This window comes from Oryctolagus cuniculus, chromosome 21 (assembly GCF_051225735.1).
Source record: "Oryctolagus cuniculus isolate XC-2025 breed Fujian yellow rabbit chromosome 21, ASM5122573v1, whole genome shotgun sequence".
Lineage (NCBI taxonomy): Eukaryota > Metazoa > Chordata > Mammalia > Lagomorpha > Leporidae > Oryctolagus > Oryctolagus cuniculus.
This window is the reverse complement of record NC_142887.1, coordinates 3,071,249-3,095,147: the sequence shown is the minus strand read 5'-3', so window position 1 is coordinate 3,095,147 and position 23,899 is coordinate 3,071,249.

Sequence of the window (23,899 nt, the reverse complement as noted above, 5' to 3'; positions counted from 1 at the left end):
TCAAAGTGGTTTTGGGAAAAGCACAATCTTTCAGTTCTGGACGTGCATCCAGTGCCATGTTTACCAACAGAAATAGCATGTTTTCTCAGATTCTAAATTGTTCTGCTGAGAAAACACGAATGCGTGGAGGAATTGACTCCATGTGGTACCAATTAGCGTTTGCCAGCAGAAAACAAAATGCTACAGGCTAAAATGCATTCAAATCCGTCAAGTCCGTAGATAAAGCCCAGGAAACACAAACACAGAGGCTGTAGCAAGATCTGGGAATGAGATAGCCACAACACACCGGATATTTCTGATTTCCTCCAGGCATATCCGGAAAAAGTGTTGTGGAATTCGGGTGAAATTGAACCAAAAAATAACTGTCAAAGAGGTTTTGGAAAAAAAGCACAATCTTTCTGAACGGCAAACGTATCCAATCCGATGTTTACAGCAGAAATGGCATGTTTTCTCATGATTCTGAATTGTTCTGTTGAGAAAACTCGACTGTGAGGAGGAACTGACTCCATGTGGAAACGATTAGCGTTTTCCGGCAGAAAACAAAATTTTGCATGCTAAAATGCATTCAAAATCATCAAGTACGTAGAAAAAGCCCAGTAAACACAAAGAAACACAGAGGCTGTAGCAAGATCTGGGATTGAGATAGCCACAACACACCGGATATTTCTGCTTTCCTCCAAGCATATCCGGACAAAGTGTTATGGAATTCGGGTGAAATTGAACCTAAAAATCACCTTCAAAGTGGTTTTGGAGAAAAGCACAATCTTTCTGTTCGGAAGAGCATCCAGTGACATGTTTACAAACAGAAATAGCATGTTTTCTCAGGATTCTGAATTGGTCAGCCGAGAAAACACGGTGCGTGGAGGCATAGACTGCATGTGGAACCAATTAGCATTTGCAAGCAGAAAAAAAAAGTTACCTGCTAAAATGAATTCAAAACCGTCAAGATGTAGATAAAGGTCAGAAAACACCAACAAACACCGAAGCTGTAGCAAGATCTGGGATTGAGATAGCCACAACACACCGCATATTTCTGCTTTCCTCCAGGCATATCCGGAAAAAGTGTTGAGGAATTCGTGTGAAATTGAACCAAAAAATCACCGTCAAATGGTTTTGGAGAAAAGCACAATCTTTCTGCTTGGGAAGTGCATCCAGTGCCATGGTAACAAATAGAAATAGCATTTTTTCTCTTGATTCTGAATTGTTCCTCCGAGAACACTCGAATGCATTGAGGAATTGACGGCATGTGGAACCAATTTGTGTTTGCCGGCAGAAAACAAAATGTTGCAAGCTAAAATCCATTCAAAAGCCAAAATCAACTATTGGGATTGCATCAAATTGAGAAGTTTCTGTACTGCAAAAGAAACAGTCAGGAGAGTGAAGAGATAACCGACACAATGGGAAAAAATATTTGCAAACTATGCAACAGATAAAGGGTTAATAACCAGAATCTACAAAGAGATCAAGAAACTCCACAAAAACAAAACCAACAACCCACTTAAGAGATGGGCCAAGGACTTCAATAGACATTTTTCAAAAGAGGAAATCCAAATGGCCAACAGGCACATGAAAAAATGTTCAAGGTCACTAGCAATCAGGGAAATGCAAATCAAAACCACAATGAGGTTTCACCTCACCCCGGTTAGAATGGCTCACCTTCAGAAATCTACCAACAACAGATGCTGGCGAGGATGTGGGGAAAAAGGGACACTAACCCACTGTTGGTGGGAATGCAAACTGGTCAAGCCACTATGGAAATCAGTCTGGAGATTCCTCAGAAACCTGAATATAACCCTACCATTCGACCCAGCCATCCCACTCCTTGGAATTTACCCAAAGGAGTTTAAATTGATAAAAAAGCGGTCTGCACCCTAATGTTTATTGCAGCACAATTCACAATAGCCAAGACCTGGAACCAACCTAAATGCCCATCAACGGTAGACTGGATAAAGAAATTATGGGATATGTATTCTTTAGAGTACTATACCGCAGTAAGAAACAACGAAATCCAGTCATTTGCAACAAAATGGAGGAATCTGGAACACATCATGCTGAGTGAAGTAAGCCAGTCCCAAAGGGACAAATACCATATGTTCTCCCTGATCGGTGACAACTGACTGAACACCAAAAAGGAAACCTCCTGAAGTGAAATGGACACTATGAGAAATGGTGACTTGATCAGCATAGCCCTGACTGCTAATGGACAACTTAATACATTATCCCTCATAGTATTTTTTTTGTCTGTTCTACTTAATATGACTGGTTTAATTATGTAATTATCACACAGTTATTCTTAAGTGTTGAAAATTAACCGAAATGTGATCCCTGTTAAACATAAGAGTGGGAATAAGAGAGGGAAGAGATGTATAATTTGGGACATGCTCGGGCTGACTTGCCCCAATTGGTAGAGTTGGAAACATACCAGGGGATTCCAATTCAATCCCATCAAGGTGGCATGTGCCAATGCCATCTCACTACTCCAAGTGATCAATTTCAGTTCACAATTGATCATAATGAAAGGACTAAGAGTCAAAGGGAGCACATAAACAAGTCTAGTATCTGCTAACACCAACCGATAGAATAAATAAAGGGGAGAGTGATCCAACATGGGAAGTGAGATACTCAGCAGACTCATAGAATGGCGGATGTCCTAAATAGCACTCTGGCCTCAGAATCAGCCCTAAAGGCACTCGGATCTGGCTGAAAAGCCCATGAGAGTATTTCAGGCATGGAAAGCCAAGACACTCTGGCAAAAAGATCTCTGTGAGTGAGATCCCAGTGGAAAGAACAGGTCTTCAAAGAGGGAGGTGCCTTTCTCTGAAGGGAGGAGAGAACCTCCACTTTGACTATGACCGTGTCTAAACAAGATAAGAGTCGGAGAACTCAAGGGGCTTCCATAGCCTTGGAAACTCATAACTGGTGCATAGGGAGATTACTGATGCCATAAACAGGAGTGTCAATTGGTAAAGTCAACAACAGGAGTCACTGTGCACTTACTCCTCATGTAGGATCTCGGTCCTTAACGTGCTGTACACTGAGGCTTAATGCTATAACGAGTACTCAAACAGTATATTTCACTTTGTGTTTCTATGGAGGTGCAAACGACTGAAATCTTTACTTAATGTACACTAAACTGATCTTCTGAAAAAAAAAAAAAAAGAAAGAAATTTTCAATTCCCAACTTGACTCTCACTGGGATTAAACATGACAATAGGTCTGATCTGATTTCATCATCATTTAAAAAAAATCATCTATTATTTTTCACTTTATGATTCTGTGTGGGAGCAAACTGTTGAAATCCTTACTTAAGGTATACTAAGCTGATCTTCTGTATATTAAGATAATCGAAAATGAATCTTGATGTGAATGGAAGGGGAGAGGGAGTGGGAAAGGGGAGGGTTGTTGGTGGGAGGGACGGTATGGGGGGGGAAGCCATTGTAACCCATGAGTCGTACTTTGGAAATTTATATTCATTAAATAAAAGATAAAAAAAAATAAAATAAAATAAAATCCATTCAAAACTGTCAAGTCCGTAGGAAAGCCCAGAAAACAGAAAGAAACACAGAGGCTGTAGCAAGATCTGGGATTGAGATAGCCACAACACACCGGATATTTCTGCTTTCCTCCAAGCATATCCGGACAAAGTGTTGTAGAATTCGGGTGAAATTGAACCAAAAAATCACCGTCAAAGTGTTTTTGGAGAAACAAACAATCTTTGTGTTCAGGAAATGCATCCAGTGCCATGTTTACAACAGAAATGGCATGTTTTCTCGGGATTCTGCATTGTTCTGCTGAGAAAACTGGAATGTGTGGAGGAATGACTCCATGTGGAACTAATTAGTGTTTGCCGGCAGAAAACAAAATGTTACATGCTAAAATGCATTCAACACCGTCAAGTCCATAGATAATGCCCAGAAATCACAAACAAACACAGAGGCTGTAGAAAGATCTGGGATTTAGATAGCCACAACACACCGGGTATTTCTGCTTTTCTTCAGGCATATCCGGACAAAGTGTTGTGGAATTCATATGAAATTGAACCAAAAACTCACCGTCAAAGTGGTTTTGGAGAAAAGCACAATCTTTGTGTTCGGCATGTGGATCGAATGCCATGTTTACAAAGAGATATATCATGTTTTCTCGGATTCTGAATGGTTCTGCCGAGAAAACACGAATGCATGGATGAATTGACTCCATGTGGAACCAATTAGCATTTGCCGGCAGAAAACAAAAAAAAAATGCTGAAATGCATTCAAAACCGTCAAGTCCTTAGATAAAGCCCAGAAAACACAAACAAAGAGGCTGTAGCAAGATCTGGGATTGAGATAGCCACAACACAATGGATATTTCTGCTTTCCTCCAGGCATATCCAGACAAAGTGTTGTGGAATTCGGGTTAAAGTTAACCAAAAAATCACCGTCAAAGTGGTTTTGGAGAAAAGCACAATCTTTCTTTTGGGACGTGCATCCAGTGCCATGATTACCAGCTGAAGTAGCATGTTTTCTCGGATTCTGAATTGTTCTGCAGAAAACACTCAAATGTGTGGAGGAATTTGCTTCATGTGGAATTCATAAGCGTTTTCGGCAGAAAAAAAAAATGCTGAAATGCATTCAAAACCGTCAAGTCCATAGATAAAGCCCAGAAAACACAAACAAAGAGGCTGTAGCAAGATCTGGGATTGAGATTGCCACAACACAATGGATATTTCTGCTTTCCTGCAGGCATGTCCAGACAAAGTGTTGTGGAATTCGGGTTAAAGTTAACCAAAAAATCACCGTCAAAGTGGTTTTGGAGAAAAGCACAATCTCTCTGTTCGGCAAGTGCATCCAGTGCCATGTTTACGAACAGAAATTGCATGTTTTCGCTGGATTCTGAATTGTTCTGCCAAGAACACTCGAATGTGTGGAGGAACTGACTCCATGTGGAACCAATTAGCGTTTGCTCGCAGAAAACCAAAAGATACATGCTAAAATGCATTCAACACCCTCAAATCTGTAGATAAAGCCCAGAAACATGAACAAACACAGAGGCTGTAGCAAGATCTGGGATTCAGATACCCACAACACAGCGGATATTTCTGCTTTCCTGCAGGCATATCAGGACAAAGTGTTGTGGAATTCGGGTGAAAGGTAACCAAAAAATCACCGTCAAAGTGGTTTTGGAGAAAAGCACAATCTTTCTGTTCGGCAAGTGGATCCAGTGCCATGTTTACGAACAGAAATAGCATGTTTTCACGGGATTCTGAATTGTTTTGCCAAGAACACTCGAATGTGTGGAGGAACTGACTCCATGTGGAACCAATTAGCGTTTGCTAGCTTAAAACAAAAAGTTATATGCTAAAATGCATTAAAAATCATCAAGTCCATAGATAAAGCCCAGAAAACAGAAACAAACACAGAGGCTGTAGCAAGATCTAGGATTGAGATAGCCACAACACACCGGATATTTCTCCTTTCCTCAATTCATATCCAGAAAAAGTGTTGTGGAATTCAGGTGAAATTGAACCAAAAAATCACCGTCAAAGTGGTTTTGGAGAAACGAACAATATTTATGATCGGCAAATGCATCCAATCCCATGTTAACAGCAGAAATGGCATGTTCTCTCGGGATTCTGAATTGTTCTGCCGAGAAACCTGTAATGTGTTTAGAAATTGAAACATGTGAAACCAATTAGCGTTTGCCAGCAGAAAACAAAATGTTACATGCTAAAATGCATTCAACACCCACAAGTCCATACAGAAAGCCCAAAAAACACAAACAAACAAAGAGGCTGTGGCAAGATCTGGGATTGAGATAGGCAAAACACACTGGATATTTCTGCTTTCCTCCAGGCATATCTGGAAAAAGTGTTGTGGAATTCAGATGAAATTTCACCAAAAAATCACCGTCAAAGTGGTTTTGGAGAAAAGCAAATACTTTCTGTTCGGCTAGTAGATCCAATCCCATGTTTATAGACAGAAATGGCATGTTTTCTCGAGATTCTGAGTTGTTCTCCTGAGAAAACTCAAATCTGTGGAGGAATTGACTCCATGTGCAACCAATTAGCGTTTGCCAGCAGAAAACAAAATGTTACATGCTAAAATGCACTCAAAACCGTCAAGTCCGTAGATAAAGCACAGAAAACACAAACAAACACAGAGGCTGTAGCAAGATCTGGGATTGAGATCGCCACAACACACCTGATATTTCTGCTTTCATCCTAGGCATATCAGGACAAAATGTTGTGGAATTCAGGTGAAATTAAACCCAAAAATCACCGTCAAAGTGGTTTTGGAGAAAAGCACAATCTTTCTGTTCGGGAAGTGCATCCAGTGCCATGTTTACAAACAGAAAAGGCATGTTTTCTTGTATTCTGAATTGTTCTACAGGGAAAACACGAATGCGTGGAGGAATTGACTTCATATGGAACCAATTAGCGTTTGCCGGCAGAAAACAAAATGTTACATGCTAAAATGCATTCAAAAACTTCAAGTCCATAGACACAGTCTAGAAAACACAAACAATCACAGAGGCTGGAGCAAGATCTGGGATTGAGATAGCCACAAAACACGGGAAATTTCTGCTTTCCTCCAGTATTTTCCGGACAAAGTGTTGTGGAATTCGGGTGGAATTGAATGAAAAAACCACCATCAAAGTGGTTTTGGAGCAAAGCACAATCTTTCGGATCGGCAGGTGTATCCAAACCCATGTTTACAGCAGAAATGGCATGTTTTCTGGAGATTCTGAATTGTTCTGTCGAGAAAACTAGAATGCGTGGAGGAATTGACTCCATGTGGAAACCATTAGCATTTGCTATCAAAAAACAAAAATTTACATGCTGAAATCATTCAAAACCACAAAATCCGTAGATAAAGCTCAGAAAACACAAACAAACACAGAGGCTGTAGCAAGATCTGGGATTGATATAGCCACAACACACCTAATATTTCAGCTTTCCGCCAGGAGTATATGGACAAAGTGTTGTGGAATTCAGGTGAAATTGAACCCAAAAATCACTGTCAAAGTGGTTTTGGAGAAAAGCACAATCTTTTTGTACGGCAAGTGGATCCAATGCCATGTTTACAAACAGAAATGGCATGTTTTCTCGGTATTCTGAATTGTTCTTCCGAGAAAATTCGAATGTGTGGAGGAACTGACTCCATGTGGAACCAATTAGCGTTTGCAAGCAGAAAACAAAATGTTGCATGCTAAAATGCATTCCACACCCTCAAGTGCATAGATAAAGCCCAGAAAACACAAACAAACACAGAGGCTGTAGCAAGATCTGGGATTGAGATAGCTACAACATTCCGGATATTTCTGCTTTCCTCCAAGCATATCCGGACAAAGTGTTGTGGATTTCGGGTGAAGTTGAACCAAAAAATCACTGTCAACGTGGTTTTGGAGAAAAGCACAATCTTTTTGTACGGCAAGTGGATCCAATGCCATGTTTACAGCAGAGATGGCATGTTTTCTTGGAATTCGTAATTTTTCTGTCGAGAAAACACGAATGTGTGGAGGAATTGATTCCATGTGGAACCAATTAACATTTGCTGGTACAAAAGAAAATGTTACATTCTAAAATTCATTCAAAACCATCAAGTCCGTAGATAAAGCCCAGAAATACAAACAATCACAGACGCTGTAGCAAGATCTGGAATTGATATAGCCACAACACACCCGATATTTCCGCTTTCCTTCAGGCACATCCGGACAAAGTGTTGTGGAATTCGGGTGAAATTGAACCAAAAACTTACCATCAAAGTGGTTTTGCAGAAAAGCACAATCTTTCTGTTCGGCAAGTGGATCCAATCCCATGTTTACAACAGAAAAGGCATGTTTTCTCAGGATTCTGAATTGTTCTGTCGAGAAAACTCGAATATGTGGGTGAATTGACTCCATCTGGAATCAATTAGTTTTTAACGGCATAAAAGAAAATGTTACATGCTAAAATGCATTCAAAACCATCAACTACATAGATAAAGCACAGAACACACAAACAAACACAGAGGCTGTAGCAAGATCTGGGATTGAGATCGCCACAACACACCGGATATTTCTGCTTTCCTCCAGGCATACCCGGAAAAAGTGTTGCGGAATTCGGGTGAAATTTCAACAAAAAATCACCGTCAAAGTAGTTTTGGAGAAAAACACAATCTTTGTTTTTGGTAAGTGTATCCAGTGCCATGTTTACCAGCAGAAGTAGCATGTTTTCTCAGATTCTACATTGTTCTGCTGAGAACACTCGAATGTGTGGAGGAATTGACTTCATGCGGAATCAATTAGCATTGCTGCCAGAAAACAAAAAAAAATATGAAATGCATTCAACACCATCACGTCCGTAGATAAAGGCCAGAAAACAGAAACAAACACAGAGGCTGTGGCAAGATCTGGGTTTGAGATAGCCACAACACACCGGATATTTCTGCTTTCCTCCAGGCGTATCCGGACAAAGTGTTGTGGAATTTGGGTGAAAGGTAACCAAAAAATCACCATCAAAGTTGTTTTGGAGAAAAGCACAATCTTTCTGTTCGGGAAGTGCATCCAAGTGCCATGCTTACAAACAGAAATGGCATGTTATCTCGGGATTCTGAATTCTTCTCCCGAGAAAACTCAAATGAGTGGAGAAATTGACTCCATGTGGAAACAATTAGCGTTTGCCAGAGGAAAACAAAAAGTTACATGCTAAAATGCATTCAAAACGGTCAAGTCCATAGATAAAGCCCAGAAAACACAAACACAGAAGCTGTAGCAAGATCTGGGATTGAGATAGCCACAACACACCAAATATTTCTGCTTTCCTCCAGGCATTGCAGACAAAGTGTTGTGCAATTCGGGTGAAATTGAACCAAAAAATCACCGCCAAAGTGGTTTTGGAGAAATGCACAATCATTCTGTTCGGCTAGTAGATCCAATACCATGTTTATAAACAGAAATGGCATGTTTTCTCGAGATTCTGAATTGTTTCCCGAGAAAAATCAAATGTGTGGAGGAATTAACTCCATGTGGAACCAATTAGCGTTTCCGGCAGAAAACAAAATATTACATGCTAAAATCCATTCAAAACCGTCAAGTCCGTAGATAAAGCCCAGAAAACACAAACACAGAAGCTGTAGCAAGATCTGGGATTGAGATAGCCACAACACACCAAATATTTCTGCTTTCCTCCAGGCATTGCGGACAAAGTGTTGTGCAATTCGGGTGAAATTGAACCAAAAAATCACCGCCAAAGTGGTTTTGGAGAAATGCACAATCATTCTGTTCGGCTAGTAGATCCAATACCATGTTTATAAACAGAAATGGCATGTTTTCTCGAGATTCTGAATTGTTTCCCGAGAAAAATCAAATGTGTGGAGGAATTAACTCCATGTGGAACCAATTAGCGTTTCCGGCAGAAAACAAAATATTACATGCTAAAATCCATTCAAAACCGTCAAGTCCGTAGATAAAGCCCAGAAAACACAAACACAGAAGCTGTAGCAAGATCTGGGATTGAGATAGCCACAACACACCAAATATTTCTGCTTTCCTCCAGGCATTGCAGACAAAGTGTTGTGCAATTCGGGTGAAATTGAACCAAAAAATCACCGCCAAAGTGGTTTTGGAGAAATGCACAATCATTCTGTTCGGCTAGTAGATCCAATACCATGTTTATAAACAGAAATGGCATGTTTTCTCGAGATTCTGAATTGTTTCCCGAGAAAAATCAAATGTGTGGAGGAATTAACTCCATGTGGAACCAATTAGCGTTTCCGGCAGAAAACAAAATATTACATGCTAAAATCCATTCAAAACCGTCAAGTCCGTAGATAAAGCCCAGAAAACACAAACAAACACAGAAGCTGTAGCAAGATTGGGATTGAGATAGCCACAACACACCGGATATTTCTGCTTTCCTCCAGTATTATCCGGACAATATGTTGTGGAATTCGGGTGAAAGTTAACCAAAAAATCACTGTCAAAGTGGTTTTGGAGAAAAGCACAATCTATCGTTTAGGCAAATGCATCCAGTGCCATGGTAACAAATAGAAATAGCATGTTTTCTCAGGATTCTGAATTGTTCTGCCAAGAAAATTCGAATGTGTGGAGAAATTGACTCCATATGGAACCAATTAGCGTTTGCTATCACAAAGCAAAAAGTTACATGCTGAAATTCAAACCACAAAGTCCGTAGATAAGGCCCCGAAAACACAAACAAACACAGAGGCTGCAGCAAGATCTGGGATTGAGATCACCACAACACACCGGACATTTCTACTTTCCTCCAGTATTATCTGGACAAAGTATTGTGGAATTTGGGTGAAATTGAACCAACATATCGCCGTCAAAGAGGTTTTGGAGAAAAGCACAATCTATCTTTTCGGCAAATGCATCCATTACCATGGTAACAAATAGAAAAACATGTTTTCTCGGGATTCTGAATTGTTCTGCTGAGAAAATTCGAATGTGTGTAGAAATTGATTCCATATGGAACCAATTAGCGTTTGCTATCCCAAAAAAAGTTACATGCTAAATTCAAAACCACAAATTTCGTAGATAAAGCCCCGAAACCACAAACATACACAGAGGCTGCAGCAAGATCTGGGATTGAGATAGCCACACCACACCGGATATTTCTGCTTTCCTCCAGTATTATCGGGACAAAGTGTTGGGGAATTCGGGTGAAATTTAACCAAAAATGACTGTCAAAGTGATTTTGGAGAAAAGCACTATCTATCTTTTTGGCAAATGCATCCAGTGCCATGGTAACAAATAGAAAAGGCATGTTTTCTCGGGATTCTATATTGTTCTCCCGAGAAAACTCAAATGTGTGGAGGAATTGACTCCATGTGCAACCAATTAGCGTTTGAAGGCGGAAAAGAAAAAGTTACATGCTAAAATGCATTCAAAACCATCAAGTGTGTAGATAAAGCCCAGAAAACACAAACAAACACAGAGGCTGTAGCAAGATCTGGGATTGAGATAGCCACAACACACCGGATATTTCTGTTTTCCTCCAGGCATATCCTTACAAACTGTTGAGGAATTCAGGTGTAATTGAACCAAAAATCACTGTGAAGTGGTTTTGGAGAAAAGCACAATCTTTCTGTTTGGCAAGTGGATCCAATCCCATGTTTACAGCAGAAATGGCATGTTTTCTCGGGATTCTGAATTGTTTTGTCGAGAAAACTAGAATGCGTGGAGGAATTGACTCCATGTGAAAACAATTAGCATTTGCTATCAAAAAACAAAAAGTTACATGCTGAAATCATTCAAAACCACAAAGTCCATAGATAAAGCCCCCAAAACACAAACAAACACAGAGGTTGCAGCAAGATCTGGGATTGAAATAGCCACAACACACTGGATATTTCTGCTTTCCTCCAGGCGTATCCAGACAAAGTGTTGTGGAATTCAGGTGAAATTGAACCCAAAAATCACCGTCAAAGTGGTTTTGGAGAAAAGCACAATCTTTCTGTTTGGCAAGTGAATCCAATGCCATGTTTATAAAAAGAAATGGCATGTTTTCTCGGTATTCTGAATTGTTCTGCTGAGAAAACTTGAATGTGTGGAGGAATTGACTCCATTGGAACCAATTAGCGTTTGCCAGCAGAAAACCAAAAGATACATGCTAAAATGCATTCAACATCCTCAAGTCCGTAGATAAATGCCAGAAAACACTAACAAACCAGAAGGTGTAGCAAGATCTGGGATTGAGATAGCCACAACACACCGGATATTTCTGCTGCCCTCCAAGCATATCAGGAGAAAGTGTTGTGAATTTCGGGTTGAATTGAACCAAAAAATCACCGACAAAGTGGTTTTGGAAAAATCACAATCTTTCTGTTCGGCAAGTGTATCCCATGCCATGTTTACAACAGCAATGGCATGTTTTCTCGGGATTCTGAATTGATCTGTCGAGAAAACACGAATGTGTGGAGGAATTGAATCCATGTGGAACCAATTAGAATTTGCTGGCACAAAAGAAAAGGTTACATGCTAAAATTCGTTCAAACCCACAAGTCATAGATAAAGCCCAGAAGACACAAACAAACCCAGAGGCTGTAGCAAGATCTGTGATTGAGATAGCCACAACACACCGGATATTTCTGCTTTCCTCCAGTATTATCGGGACAAAGTGTTTGGAATTCAGGTGAAAGTTAACCAAAAATCACCGTCAAAGTGATTTTGGAGAAAAGCACAATCTATCTTTTTGGTAAATGCATCCAGTGCCATGGTAACAAATAGAAATGGCATGTTTTCTCGGGATTCTTAATTGTTCTCCCGAGAAAACTCAAATGTGTGGAGGAATTGACTCCATGTGCAACCAATTAGCATTTGCAGGCGGAAAGAAAAAGTTACATGCTAAAATGCATTCAAAACCACAAATTCCATAGATAAAGCCCCGAAACCACAGACAAACACAGAGGCTGTTGCAAGATCTGGAATTGAGATAGCCACAACACACCGGATATTTCTGTTTTCCTCCAGGCATATCCTTACAAACTGTTGAGGAATTCAGGTGTAATTGAACCAAAAATCACTGTGAAGTGGTTTTGGAGAAAAGCACAATCTTTCTGTTTGGCAAGTGGATCCAATCCCATGTTTACAGCAGAAATGGCATGTTTTCTCGGGATTCTGAATTGTTCTGTCGAGAAAACTAGAATGCGTGGAGGAATTGACTCCATGTATAAACAATTAGCATTTGCTATCAATAAACAAAAATTTACATGCTGAAATCATTCAAAACCACAAAGTCCGTAGATAAAGCCCCAAAAACACAAACAAACACAGAGGTTGCAGCAAGATCTGGGATTGAGATAGCCACAACACACTGGATATTTCTGCTTTCCTCCAGGCATATCCAGACAAAGTGTTGTGGAATTCAGGTGAAATTGAACCCAAAAATCACCGTCAAAGTGGTTTTGGAGAAAAGCACAATCTTTTTGTTCGGCAAGTGAATCCAATGCCATGCTTATAAAAAGAAATGGCATGTTTTCTCGGTATTCTGAATTGTTCTGCTGAGAAAGCTCGAATGTGTGGAGGAATTGACTCCATTAGAACCAATTAGCGTTTGCCAGCAGAAAACCAAAAGATACATGCTAAAATGCATTCAACATCCTCAAGTCCGTAGATAAATGCCAGAAAACACTAACAAACCAGAGGGTGTAGCAAGATCTGGGATTGAGATAGCCACAACATAATATTTCTGCTTTCCTCCAAGCATATCAGGAGAAAGTGTTGTGAATTTCGGGTTGAATTGAACCAAAAAATCACCGCCAAAGTGGTTTTGGAAAAAGCACAATCTTTCTGTTCGGCAAGTGTATCCAATGCCATGTTTACAGCAGAAATGGCATGTTTTCTTGGGATTCTGAATTGATCTGTCGAGAAAACATGAATGTGTGGAGGAATTGAATCCATGTGGAACCAATTAGAATTTGCTGGCACAAAAGAAAAGGTTACATGCTAAAATTCATTCAAAACCCACAAGTCATAGATAAAGCCCAGAAGACACAAACAAACCCAGAGGTTGTAGCAAGATCTGGGATTGAGATAGCCACAACACACCGGATATTTCTGCTTTCCTCCAGTATTATCGGGACAAAGTGTTTGGAATTCGGGTGAAAGTTAACCAAAAATCACCGTCAAAGTGGTTTTGGAAAAAAGCACAATCTTTCTGTTTGGCAAGTGTGTATAATCCAGTTACAGCAGAAATGGCATGTTTTCTCGGGATTCTGAATTGTTCTGTCGAGAAAACTCAAATGTGTGGAGGAATTGACTCCATGTGGAACCAATTAGTGTTTGCCAGCAGAAAACAAAATATTACATGCTAAAATGCATTCTAAACTTTCAAGTCCGTAGATATAGCCCAGAAAACACAAACAAACCCAGAGGCTGTAGCAAGATCTGGGATTGAGATAGCCACAACACACCGGATATTTCTGCTTTCCTCCAGGCATACCCGGAAAAAGCGTTGTGGAATTCAGGTGAAATTGAACCCAAAAATCACCTTCAAAGTGGTTTCAGAGAGAAGCACAATCTTTCTGTTCGGGAAGTGCATCCAGTCCCATGTTTACAAATGGAATAGCATGTTTTCTTATATTCTGAATTGTTCTGCCGAGAAAAATCGAATGTGTAGAGGATTTGACTCCACGTGGAACCCATTAGCGTTTGCCGGCATAAAACAAAAATTACATGCTAAAATGCATTCAGCACCTTCAAGTGCGTAGATAAAGCAAAGAAATAACAAACAAACACAGAGACTGTAGCAAGATCTGGGATTGAGATAGCCACAACACACCGGATATTTCTGCTTTCCTCCAGGCATATCCGGACAAAGTGTTGTGGAATTCGGGTGAAATTTCACCAAAAAATCACCGTCAAAGTGGTTTTGGAGAAAAGCACAATCTTTCAGTTCGGCAAGTGGATACAATGCCATATTTACAAAGAGAAATAGCATGTTTTCAAAGGATTCTGAATTGTTCTGCCCAGAAAACTCGAATGTGAGGAGGAATTGAATATATGTGGAACCAATTAGCGTTCGCCTGCAGAAAACAAAAAGGTACATGCTAAAATGCATTCAAAACCGTCAAGTCCGTACATAAATGCCACAAAACACAAACACAGAGGCTGTAGCAAGATCTGGGATTGAGTTAGCCACAACACACCTGATATTTCTGCTTTTCTCCAGGCATGTCCGGACAAAGTCTTGTGGAATTCGGATGAAATTGAACCAAAAAATCACTGTAGAAGTCGTTTTGGAGAAAATCACAATCTTTCTGTTCAGCAAGTGGATCCAATGTCTTGTTTACAAACAGATACCACATGTTTTCTCCAGATTCTGAATTATTCCTCTGAGAAAACTCGAATGTGTGGAGGAATTGATTCCATGTGGAACAATTAGCGTTTGCCTGCTGAAAACAAAATGCTACATTTTAAAATGCATTCAAAACCGTCAAGTACATAGATAAAGCCCCGAAAACACAAGCACAGAGTCTGTAGTTAGATCTGGGATTGAGATATCCACAACACACTGGATATCTCTGCTTTCCTCCAGTATTATCCGGACAAAATGTTGTGGAATTCGGGTGAAATTTAACCAAAAAATCACCGTCAAAGTGGTTTTGCAGAAAAGCACAATCTTTCTTTTCGGGAAGTACATACAGTGCCATGTTTACAAACAGAAGTAGCATGTTTTCTCGGGATTCTGAATTGTTCCCCCGAGAAAACAGGAATGCGTGGAGGAATAGACTCCATGTGGAACTAATTAGTGTTTGCTGGCAGAAAACAAACAGTTACATGCGAAAATGCATTCAAAACCCTCAAGTCCATAGAGAAAGCCCAGAAAACACAAACAAACACAGAGGCTGGAGCAAGATCTGGGATTGAGATGGTGACAACACACCGGATATTTGTGCTTTCCTCCAGGCATATCCGGACAAAGTGTTGTTCAATTCGGGTGAAACTGAACCAGAAAGCACCGTCAAAGTGGTTTTGGAGAAAAGCACAAACTTTCTGTTCAGCAAGTGGATCCAATGCCATATTTACAAACAGAAATAGCATGTTTTCTCGGGATTCTGAATTGTTTCGCAGAGAAAACTGGAATGTGTGGAGGAATTGACTCCATGTGGAACCAAATAGCATTTGCCGGCAGAAAACAAAAAGTTACCTGCTTAAATGCATTCAACACCCTCAAGTCCATAGATATAGCCCAGAAAACACAAACAAACACAGAGGCTGTATCAAGATCTGGGATTGAGATAGCCACGACACACCGGATATTTCTGCTTTCCTCCAGGCATATCCGGACAAAGTGTTGTGGAATTCCGGTGAAATTTCACTAAAAAATCATCGTCAAAGTGGTTTTGGAGAAATGCACAATCTTTCTGTTCGGGAAGTGCATCCACTGCCATGTTTACTAACAGAAATAGCATGTTTTTTCGGGATTCTGAATTGTTCTGCTGAGGAAACACGAATGTGTGGAGGGATTGACTCCATGTGGATCCAATTAGCGTTTGCCAGCAGAAAACAAAAAGATACCTACTAAAATGCATTCAACAACCTCAAGTCCATAGATAAAGCCCAGAAAACACAAACAAACAGAGAGCCTGTAGCAAGATCTGGGATTGAGATAGCCACAACACACAGGATATTTCTGCTTTCCTCCAGGCATATCTGGAGAAAGTGTTGTGGAATTCTGGTGAAATTGAACCAAAAAATCACCGTCAAAGTGGTTTTGCAGAAAAGCACAATGTTTCTATTCGGGAAAGGCATCCAGTGCCATGGTAACAAATAGAAATATCATGTTTTCTCGAGATTCTGAATTGTTCTCCTGAGAAATCACGAATGCGTGGAGGAACTGACTCCACGTGGAACCAATTAGCATTTGCCGGCAGAATACAACAGGTTACATGCTAAAATGCATTCAAAACTGTCAAGTCCGTATAAAGCCAAGAAAACACAAACAAACAAACACAGAGGCTGTAGTTAGATCTGGGATTGAGATAGCCACAACACACTGGATATCTCTGCTCTACTCCAGGCATATCCGGACAAAGTGTTGAGGAATTCGGGTGAAATTGAACCAAAAAATCACAGTCAAAGTGGTTCTGGAGAAAAGCACAATCTTTCATTTGGGAAGTACATACCGTGCCATGTTCACAAACAGAAGTAGCATGTTTTCTCGGATTCTGAATTGTTCTGCTGAGAAAACACGAATGTGTGGAGGAATTGACTCCATGTGGAACCAATTAGCGTTTGCATGCAGAAAACAAAAAGTTACATGCTAAAATGCTTTCAACACCCTCAAGTCCGTCGATAAAGCCCAGAAAACACAAACAAACACAGAGGCTGTAGCAAGATCTGGGATTGAGATAGCCACAACACACCAGATATTTCTGCTTCCCTCCAGGCATATGCGGACAAACTATTGAGGAACTCGGGTTAAATTGAACCAAAAAATCACTGTCAAAGAGGTTTTGGAGAAAAGCACAATCTTTCTGTTCGGAAAATCAATTAGCGCCATGGTACCAAATAGAGAAAGCATGTTTTCTCGGGATACTGAATTGTTCTGCCGAGAACACTCGAATATGTGGAGGGATTGACTCCATTTGGAACCAATTATCGTTTCCTGGCAGAAAGCAGAATGTTGCATGCTAAAATGCATTCAACACCCTCGAGTCCGTAGATAAAGCCCAGAAAACACAAACGAACACAGAGGCTGTAGCAAGCTCTGGGATTGAGATAGACACAACAAACCAGATATTTCTACTTTCCTCCAGACATTACGGGAAAAAGTATTGTGGAATTCAGGTGAAATTGAACCAAAAAATCACCGTCAAAGTGGTTTTGGGGAAAAGCATAAACTTTCTGTTCGGCAAGTGGATCCAATGCCATGTTTATAAACAGAAATAGCATGTTTTCTCGGGATTCTGTATTGCTCTGCGACAAAACTCGAATGTGTGGAGGAATTGACTCCATGTGGAAACAATTAGCGTTTGCCGGCAGAAAACAAAAAGTTACATGCTAAAATGCATTCAAAACCGTCAAGTCCATAGATAAAGCCCAGAAAACACAAACAAACACAGAGGCTGTTGCAAGATCTGGGATTGAGATAGCCACAGCACACCGGATATTACAGCTTTCTTCCAGGCATATCCGGACAAAGTGTTGTGGAATTCAGGTGAAATTGAACCAAAAAATCACTGTCAAAGTGGTTTTGGAGAAAGCACAAGCTTTCTGTTCATGAAATGCATCCAGTGCCAACTTTACATACAGATGTAGCATGTTTTCTCGGGATTCTGAATTGTTCTGCCGAGAAAACACGAATGTGTGGAGGAATTGACTCCATGTGGAACCAATTAGCATTTACCGGCAGAAAACATGAAGTTCCATGCTAAAATGATCCATAGATAAAGCCCAGAAATCAAAAACAAACAAGAGGCTGTAGCAAGATCTGGGATTGAGATAGCCACAACACACCGGATATTTTTGCTTTTCTCCAGGCATGTCCGGACAAAGTGTTGTGGAATTCGAGTGAAACTGAACCAAGAAATCACCGTCAAAGTGGTTTTGGAGAAAAGCACAAATTTTCTGTTCGGTAAGTGGATCCACTCCCATGGTAGCAAATAGAAATAGCATGTTTTCTCGGGATTCGGAATTGTTCTGCTGAGAAAACTCGAATGCATGCACGAATTGACTCCATGTGGAACCAATTAGCATTTGCCGACAGAAAACAAATTGTTACATGCTAAAATGCATTCAAAACCGTCATGTCCGTAGATAAGGCCCAGAAAAGACAAAGAAACACAGAGGCTGTAGCAAGATCTGGGATTGAGATAGCCACAACACACCGGATATTACAGCTTTCCTCCAGGCATATCCGGACAAAGTGTTGTGGAATTCGGGTGAAATTTCACCAAAAAATCACCGTCAAAGTGGTTTTTGAGAAAAGCACAATCTTTCTGTTTGGCAAGTGGATACAATGCCATATTTACAAAGAGAAATAGCATGTTTTCTCGGGATTCTGAATTGTTCTGCCGAGAAAACTCGAATGTGAGGAGGAATTGAATATATGTGGAACCAATTAGCGTTTGCCAGCAGAAAACAAAAAGGTACATGCTAAAATGCATTCAAAACCGTCAAGTCCGTACATAAATGCCACAAAACACAAACACAGAGGCTGTAGCAAGATCTGGGATTGAGTTAGCCACAACACACCTGATATTTCTGCTTTCCTCCAGGCGTATCCGGACAAAGTCTTGAGGAATTCGGATGAAATTGAACCAAAAAATCACTCTAGAAGTGGCTTTGGAGAAAATCACAACCTTTCTGTTCGGCAAGTGGATCCAATTTCTTGTTTACAAACAGATACCGCATGTTTTCTCCAGATTCTGAATTCTTCTGCCGAGAAAACTCGAATGTGTGGAGGAATTGACTCCATGTGGAACCAATTAGCGTTTGCCAGCAGAAAACAAAAATGTACATGCGAAAATGCCTTCAACACCCTCAAGTCCATAGAGAAAGCCCAGAAAACACAACCATACACAGAGGCTGGAGCAAGATCTGGGATTGAGATGGTGACAACACACCGGATATTTGTGCTTTCCTCCAGGCATATCTGGACAAAGTATTGTGCAATTCGGGTGAAATTTCAACAAAAAATCACCGTCAAAGTGGTTTTGGAGAAAAGCAAATATTTCTGTTCAGCTAGTGGATCCAATGCCATGTTTACAAGCAGAAATAGCATGTTTGCTGGGGATTCTGAATTGTTCTGCCAAGATAACTCGAATGTGTGGAGGAATTGACTCCATGTGGAACCAATTAGCATTTGCCGGCAGAAAACAAAAAGGTACCTGCTAAAATGCATTCAAAACCTTCAAGTCCATAGATAAAGGCAGAAAACACAAAGAAACACAGAGGCTGTAGCAAGATCTGGGATTGAGATAGCCACAACTCACCGGATATTTCTGCTTTCCTCCAGGCATATCCGGACAAAGTGTTGTGGAATTCGGGTGTAATTGAACCAAGAAATCAGCGTCAAAGTGGTTTTGGAGAAAAGCAAAATCTTTCTGTTCAGCAAGTGGATCCAATGCCGTGTTTATAAAGAGAAATGTCATGTTTTCTTGGGATTCTGAATTGTTCTGCTGAGAACACTCGATTGTGTGGAGGAATTCACCTCATGTGGAACCAATTAGCGTTTGCCGGCAGAAAAGAAATTTTTCCTGCTAAAATGCATTCAACACCCTCAAGTCCATAGATAAACCCAGAAAACACAAACAAACACAGAAGCTGTAGTAAGATCTGAGATTGAGATAGCCACAACACAGCGGATATGTCTCCTTTCCTCCAGGCATATGAAGACAAAGTGTTGAGGAATTCATTTGAAATTTAACCAAACAATCACCGTCAAAGTGGTTTTGGAGAAAAGCACAATCTTTCTTTTCGGGAAGTACATACAGTGCCATGTTTACAAACAGAAGTAGCATGTTTTCTCAGATTCTGAATTGTTCCCCCGAGAAAACACGAATGCGTGGAGGAAATGACTCCATGTGGAACCAATTAGCCCTTGCCAGCAGAAAACAAACAGTTTCATGCTAAAATGCATTCAACACCCTCAAGTCCATAGAGAAAGCCCAGAAAACGCAAACAAACACAGAGACTGTAGCAAGATCTGGGATTGAGATGGTGACAACACACCGGATATTTGTGCTTTCCTCCAGGCATATCCGGACAAAGTGTTGTGGAATTCCGGTGAATTTTCAACAAAAAATCACCGTGAAAGTGGTTTTGGAGAAAAGCACAATCTTTCTGTTCAGGAAGTGCATCCACTGCCATGTTTACTAACAGAAATAGCATGTTTTCTCGGGATTCTGAATTGTTTTGCCGAGAAAACTCGAATGTGTGGAGGAATTGACTCCATGTGGAACCAATTAGCTTTTGCCGGTAGAAATCAAAAAGTTACCTGCTTAAATGCATTCAACACCCTCAAGTCCGTAGATAAAGCCCAGAAAACACAAACACAGAGTCTGCAGCAAGATCTGGGATTGAGATAGCCACAACACACCGGATATTTCTGCTTTCCTCCAGGCATATCCAGAAAACGTGTTGTGGAATTCTGGTGAAATTGAACTAAAAAGCACCGTCAAAGTAGTTTTGGAGAAAAGCACAACCTTTCTGTTCGGCAAGTGGATCAAATGCCATGTTTACAAACAGAAATAGCATGGTTTTTTTTTATTCTGAATTGTTCGGCCTAGAAAACACGAATGTGTGGAGGAATTGAATCCATGTGGAACCAATTAGCGTTGTCCGGCAGAAAACAAAATGTTACATCCAAAATGCATTCCACACCCTCAAGTGCATAGATAAAGCACAGAAAACACAAACAAACCCAGAGGCTGGAGCAAGATCTGGGATTGAGATCGCCACAACACACCGGATATTTCTGATTTCCTCCATGCATATCCGGACAAAGTCTTGTAGAATTCGGGTGAAATTGAACCAAAAAATCACCATCAAAGAGGTTTTGGAGAAAAGCACAATCTTTCTGTGCAGCATGTGGATCGCATGCCATGTTTACACAGAGATATAGCTAGTTTTCTCGGATTCTGTATTGTTCTGCCGAGAAAACACGAATGCGTGGAAGAATTGACTCCATGTGCAACCAATTAGCGTTTGCCGGCAGAAAACACAAAGTTACATGCTAAAATGCATTCAACACCCTCAAGTCCATAGAGAAAGCACAGAAAACACAAACAAACACAGAGGCTGTAGCAAGATCTGGGATTGAGATGGTGACAACACACTGGATATTTGTGCTTTCCTCCAGGCATATCCAGACAAAGTGTTGTGGAATTCTGGTGAAATTTCAAAAAAAATCACCGTCAAAGTGGTTTTGGAGAAAAGCACAATCTTTCTGTTCGGGAAGTGCATCCACTGCTGTATTTACTAACAGAAATAGCATGTTTTCTCGGGATTCTGAATTGTTCTCCCGAGAAAACTCGAATGTGTGGATGAATTGACTCCATGTGGAACCAATTAGCGTTTGCCGGCAGAAAACAAAAAGGTATATGCTACAATGCATTCAACACCCTCAAGTCCATAGATAAAGCCCAGAAAACACGAACAAACACAGAGGGTGCAGCAAGATCTGGGATTGAGATCGCCACAACTCACCGGATATTTCTGCTTTCCTCCAGGCTTATCCAGAAAAAGTGTTGTGGAATTCGGGTGAAACTGAACCAAAAAAACACTGTCAAAGTGGTTTTGGAGAAAAGCACAATCTTTCTCTTCAGGAAGTGGATCCAATGCCATGTTTAAAAACAGAAATAGCATGTTTTCTCGGGATTCAGAATTGTTCTGCTGAGAAAACTCGAATGCGTGGACGAATTGACTCCATGTGGAACCAATTAGCGTTTGCCGGCAGAAAACAAAATGTTACATATCAAAATGCATTCAAATCCGTCAAGAACGTAGATAAAGTCCAGAACACACAAACAAACACCGAGTCTGTAGCAAGATCTGGTATTGAGATAGTCACAACATACCGGATATTTCTGCTTTCCTCCAGGCATATCTGGACTAAGTGTTGTGGAATTCGGGTGAAAGTTAACCAAAAAATCACCCTCAAAGTGGTTTTCGAGAAAAGCACAATCTTTCTGTTTGGCAAGTGGATCCAATGTCATGTTTCTAAACAGAAATAGAATGTTTTCTTGCATTCTGAATTGTTCTGCTGAGAAAACTCGAAGGTCTGGAGGAATTGACTCTATGTGGAACCAAGTGGCGTTTGGAGGCAGAAAACGAAATGTTACATTTGAAAATGCATTCAAACCGTCAAGTCTGTAAATAAAGGCCAGAAAACAAACATAGAGGCTGTAGCACGATCTGGGATTGAGATAGCCACAACACACCGGATATTTCTGCTGTCCTCCAGGCATATCCGGACAAAGTGTTGTGGAATTCGTGTGATGTTGAACCAGGAAGTCACTGTCAAAGTAGTTTTGGAGAAAACCACAACCTTTTGGTTTGGGAATTGCATCCACTCCCATGGTAACAAATAAATAGCATGTTTTCTCGGGATTCAGAATTGTTATGCTGAGAAAACTCGAATGCGTGCACGAATATACTCTATGTGGAACCAATTAGCATTTCCTGGCAGAAAACAAATTGTTACATGCTAAAATACATTCAACACCCTCAAGTCGTAGATGAAGTCCAGATAACATAAACAAACATAGAGGTTGTAGCAAGATCTGGGATTGAGATAGCACAACACACCAGATATATCTCCTTTCCTCCAGGCATATCCGGACAAAGTGTTGTGGAATTCGGGTGAAAGTTAACCAAAAAATCACCGTCAAAGTGGTTTTGGAGAAAAGCACAATCTTTCTGTTCGGCAAGTGGATCCAATGTCATGTTTATAAACAGAACTAGCATGTTTTCACTGGATTCTGAATTGTTCTGCTGAAAAAATTCGAATGTGTGGAGGAATGCACTCCATGTGGAACCTAGTGGCGTTTGGCGGCAGAAAACGAAATGTTACATTTTAAAATGCATTTAAACAATCAAGTCCATAGATAAAGCCCAGAAAACACACACAAACTCAGAGGCTGTAGCAAGATCTGGGATTGAGATAGCCACAACACACCGGATATTTCTGCTTTCCTCCAGGCATATCCGGAAAAAGTGTTGTGGAATTCGGGTGAAATTGAACAAGGAAGTCACCGTCAAAGTGGTTTTGGAGAAAAAAACTATCTTTCTGTTCGGGAATTGCATCCACTCCCATGGTAACAAATATAAATAGCATGTTTTCTCGGGATTCATAATTGTTATGCTGAGAAAACTCGAATGCATGCACGAATTGACTCCATTTAGAACCAATTAGCATTTGCCGGCAGAAAACAAATCGTTACATGGTAAAATGCATTCAAAACTGTCTAGTCCGTAGATAAAGACCCGAAAACAAAAACAAACACAGAGGCTGTAGCAAGATCTGGGATTGAGTTAGCCACAACACACTGGATATTTCTTCTTTCCTCCAGGCATATCCTTACAAAGTGTTGTGGAATTCGAGTGAAACTGAACCAAGAAATCACCGTCAAAGTGGTTTGGAGAAAAGCACAATCTTTCTATTAGGCAAGTGGATCCAATGCCATATTTACAAAGAGAAATAGCATATTTTCTGGGGATTCTGAATTGTTCTGCCAAGAAAACTCGAATGTGAGGAGTAATTGAATATATGTGGAACCAATTAGCGTTTGCCAGCAGAAAACAAAAAGGTACATGCTAAAATGCATTCAACACCCTCAAGTCCATAGATGAAACCCAGAAAACACAAACACAGAGGCTGTAGTAAGATCTGGGAATGAGATTGCCACAACACACCTGATATTTCTGCTTTCCTCCAGGCATATCCGGACAAAGTCTTGTGGAATTCGGGTGA